Source organism: Plectropomus leopardus, chromosome 24, assembly GCF_026936395.1.
Source record: "Plectropomus leopardus strain MGB_pleo_1.0 chromosome 24, ASM2693639v1, whole genome shotgun sequence".
Lineage (NCBI taxonomy): Eukaryota > Metazoa > Chordata > Actinopteri > Perciformes > Serranidae > Plectropomus > Plectropomus leopardus.
Genome location: NC_142199.1, coordinates 6,983,462 through 6,988,670, shown reverse-complemented (window position 1 = coordinate 6,988,670; position 5,209 = coordinate 6,983,462).

The following is a 5,209-nucleotide window of genomic DNA, read 5'->3' as shown; positions in this document are numbered from 1 at the left end:
ACACACAAAAACATCCGGCAGTGCCACAATAAAAGCCGACAAATATAAGTCGACGTAACAGCTTGCTATAATTATGCAAATATTCTGTATGATATAATTAATATGTGCCTATAATTAAATGAAATCATATTTTTCTTTGTGTGCAAACATGGCAGCATTATTAAATGTTACCCTAAACACCATATGTGTATATGGATATCTACCAACTATCACTGATTTAATGTAATTGTTTTAATAAAATGACTTATAACATCAACATTTTTGTAACAGGTAAGGTAAAAAACACATTTAATTAACTGTAAGTAAATTAGTTTAAAAAATAACATTAATTAACACAATAATGATAAAAAATACTCAAGAAATATTAAAATATGGGAAAAAAATACGTAAAAAAAAAAAAAATCAATAAATATATATATTTTTTTAGAAGGAAAGGGTTTGGGGAGATTGTAATGATGTCTTTATAGTCATATAGACACTTTTCCTAATGCACAGCTGTTAACATGCAAATCATTCATGAGGTGAATTTCAGGAGGAGCACATGTTTTTCCTATGTTTCCTAAGTGCACAAACATGGCAGAGCTATCAGATGTGACCCTTTGTTGCATTTATAAGTGGTGTAAATTTATATCTACTAACTACCAGTGATGGAATCTTCTTTCTAATATTGAGTTTTCTTTTCTTTTATTCACAATTTATGACAAACTATTTTTGTTGTACTATATATATATATATATATATATATATATATATATATATATATATATACACTTTTATTCAGTCAAGAAATTGGATTGTTAAAAATGAGTAATTTTTGTTTTAGTTAGTTTGCCATCTTTTTCAATATGTTATAAACGGTTCCTCTGTAAATGAAATAAAAAAGAAGCGGGATGAAAACACATGTTCAATTGTTTCCCAATAACAAAAAAGTGCATCTGTTGTTTACATTTAGGAATAAAACTGCAATCTTTCATTTAAAGTGCGTTTAAATGTCTTTACTTCCGGACCGCCGCAGGCTAAAACCCCGCAACTTGACCGACGCATCTAAAATGTTATTAATCCAGAAACCGCGAGACTTTAGGCACAGTTTGTCGCGATATAGCCACCACAGTGAAATAGACCACCTAGGTTGTCTTTTGTCCATCCTCACTTGCCTCTAAAAAGGCTGCAAATTTGTTTACTAACTTTTTAAATATACCAGTTTACAAATATGTTATATGGGAATTCCCATTGCTATTGTATTCCTATTGTACACCGTATTCCAAGCCCCTTTCAAAAAAACTTAATGTTCATGCTATTAGCACACTGTTTATGCATAAATAGCTCTGAGATAAAGTTTTTGAAAATTATAAAATGTTCAGTGAAGTACTCTTTCAGCCTCCAGTGGTGTCCACTAAGAATTTAAACTGCAAAACAAAGTTAACTGGAAAAGTTAAAACTAAATTAAACAGGTTTGTATTCAGGTGCTGAGTACAGGTATCCAAGTAATGATAAAAGGAGCAGGTTGTGTGTCTTATAACAATTTATCTTCTTAAAACAGTTCTCATGATATCCTACAAAAATGCACACACAGCAGCTCATATGATATATTCCAAATTTTATACTTAACATAAAGTCACGGACGTTAGGTCTCAGCAAGCAAAGTAACTGTGGTTATGTTGAGGAAAATAAAAATGGTTACAATCTACTTTAAAATGACTCAAAGTCCACACGGTTACAAAAATCATTCTCAGGGTGAAAATCTTACATTTGGTGACACATCCACCATCCAAAACTGCCTCCTCACAAGACTGCTTGCCTCTTTGGTCTCTACTGATCACAGCCTTCCAAAGTGGTTATACACAAATGACTGGCTTATGATAACATACATACTTTTTTTTTTTTTGCATTGCATTCATTGGAAAATATACAAACAGTACATGAAAGCAGACTGCTCATAAGAGCATGATAACAAGCCAGGCTCATCAGGCTCAGGGGCCCAGAGTTTAAGGGACCCCCCTGGCCCTTAAATTAACACTTACTGTCCAGGAAGTGATTCAAAATGACCACAATGAGAAGCATTGAAACTGCAAAGAGATACAAAATAATTAAAGTAAGGGGCACAAACATACACAAGACATGCAAAACAATGGCACAAAATGAGACCAAACAACTATAAAGTCTGTCTCTTATTCTTATGTAAGAGAGGAGGGGAGGGCTCTCTCTATATCTAAGCCCAGGGGCCCCCTTAATCTGATAATCTGCCCCAGCATAAGGACTATTTTAATAATAATAATGATGATTTCTTATTTAATTGATTGCTTTTATTAAAATACCTTTTTTATTTGTATCTATTCTTGCGTGCTTTTTCTTTGTTTACCTGCTAACTAGTCTTTTGGCTTGTACTTTTATTTATTACTTTTAAGCACTTGATTTTGTTCTGATTTACTATCGATATATTATTTAAATCTTCTGGCTGCCAATAAAAATAAAATAATTCATATTATTTCTGATATTGTTGCCTTTTGTTCTTTTGTGGTTTTGGTTGGTGTGCACGCTGACTGTCTCGGTCATTTGTAATAACTGCATGCACGATAGAAGACAGTTTCTGCCTGGTTGGATGTGGCTTTTTAAATTTAATAAACCATAACCTTTTTTTTCTTGCCGTATTTGTATGTGTTATGGAGTTTTGCATTCGGGTTTTTTGCTGCCCTGGCCCTGAAGTAAAACCACATCAGCCTTTTCACTGGCTCTCTCTTTATAGGATTTTAGCAAATGAAACCACTGAATGTGTCATGTGGGGGATCTTTCCAAACTCACACTCCCCTCTCCTGAGCCTTTTATAGCATGTAAACAGCTCACTATAGCTCAGAAAAGTGCAGTTAATGAATGGGAACTTCCTGTTCATGTCAGGATGGGACTCAGGACTGTCTGTGGTTGTGGCTTAGTTTGCTTAATTTGGAGAAATGCTCCCCACTTGTGGTGGAAATAAATAATGACAGTTTCCTGTTGCTTTTCTCATTTTGTGTTTTATATTTCCATTAGTTTACTGAGCAAATTCTCAGAACCAGCTTAAAGAAAATGTGACACAAGTTGCTTTTTGCAGGCCTTGTTTATAAGGACCTCTTTAACCATCGAACACGAATTTTTGCCTTAAGTTCATACAAGAGTGGCACTTGTGTTAGTTGCATGTTTGAGCACAATTGGCTTCCAAATTTGTGAAAATCAAATCAAGTTTTATCAGAAGTTTTGAGGAAATAATACATAGAAACAAATTAATATTGCACCCTGCCAGAGTTCTTGCACTTATTTATTAAATGTTTTGTCTTTGTATCTTTTTGACAGCAAGTACAGTCATGTACGACGGGCCTGTGTGCATACCTTTGGATAAAAAAAAAGACAGCTGGTTCCCTCTTCACAACCGCTGTCATTTTACCTACCTAAAAGGTACATGAAGTGTGTGTACACATCCATGACCACAGCACATTTTGCTTGTGACTGCTAAAATAAACAATGAGCCTCTATGAAACTAAAAATCAATGTAAATCAGCTGCTTTTTGGTATCAGACAGCACTGTTAAAGTCACCGCCCCTCACAGATTGGCATTGAGCCATTACATGTCTGAACAGTTTCTTCTCTATGAATAATATGAATGATATGAATACCATGTGAAAGTATCAATTATTCTTGAGTGACAGCTTTTATAACGCATGGAGTCGCTCTTGTGTTTAAGTTTAAGGTCGTTCTGTAGCACCTGGGCTTGCAACTGTGAAGTGAGATGGTTGACATCACATCTTTTTACATTTCAAAGAGCAAAAGTAATTAGTTGAGCACTATAAGATATGGGAAGACTCAGATTAGATAACGTAAATTACATGAATGACTTTTTATTAGAAAGTCCTTTGTAGAGTACCTGGCCCACTACGTATCAGTTAAGTCAAAATGTTTCTCTGAGTCTTTATTTCAGATGAACTTCTGTATTATTTACCAAGATATTTCTCAGAAATAACCATGTAATTTGGGATGAATTTGCACTCAAGTGGAAGCTGTGTTTTTCCTCCATAATGTGCATATGTGGTTTCTCTGGCACACTTCTATCACACTTTGACTCACAAAGTTTTCCTAGATGCAGTGCGACACATGCAACATTTGTGTTTTTTCTATGTCAACAACTGGTTCACCATAGTGGTCGGGGGTGGTGGTCTACCAGAATTAAACACTCTATTAGTTCTGAGCATCTTGTCAGTTTATAAACTGTGTAACACACACAAACACACACACACACACACACACACACACACACACGCTTTATAGTCAGGGGCTCTAATTTTATACTTTCTCCTTCTGCAACACACGCACAGAAAGTAGCTTGGTCCAGTTGAATATAAGCTGCTCAGTTCACCCGTGAAACTGATCACCATTCTTTATCAATATGAAAATATCGACAGCTGGGTTTGGAAACATCTCAAGTCTCACTGCAACAACCAACAACACAAGAAAATCTGCTACAAACCTTCCCATAAATCATTTGTGCCTTCATACTGTAATAGGTATAATGTCTTAAAGTTTAAAAACTTCACATAGACAACCAACATTATATTGATTAGTTCTAACTAAAGTGGTCACATCAGAAATTATATTTCTGGCAAATAAAAAGAAAGCTCTAATTTAGATGGTGTAATGCAGCTAACGTGATAGCATCCGCCAGTTTGGGCTCTGTGATTATCAGTTTTTGGGATATTCTGCCAAATTGATGCCTTTTGCATGTTGTAACTCTTAAAAATGATTTTTTTCAGCACTTTATCAAATACACACACGTTTAACTATTCAAAATATGTACTGGTCAATTTCATGTCATTTTATTTATTTTTTAATAGTTCTTTTTGTGTGAAGGATGGTTCATTTGAGTAACAGGACTGACAATAAAAGGAGTTTTTAGCCAGGCATTAGCAAATACATGAAATGTAGTGTCATATGACATCAGTGATACTGGCATAAGAATAATTTGCATTTCATTATATTTCATTGTAAAGTTTAATGTTGGGGAGTGTGGATAGGATAAAATTGCTGACAGTCCCATGTATAAAAAAAAAAAAAATCAAACTTATCTCATTGATTGACTCTTCCAGGGATATCGATTCACAGATATTGGAAAGCACTTTGTCAGTTTCAGGGTCCTGAGATTGTGCATGCTGCCTCACTGCAGTTACTGGGACACAATGATACTAGT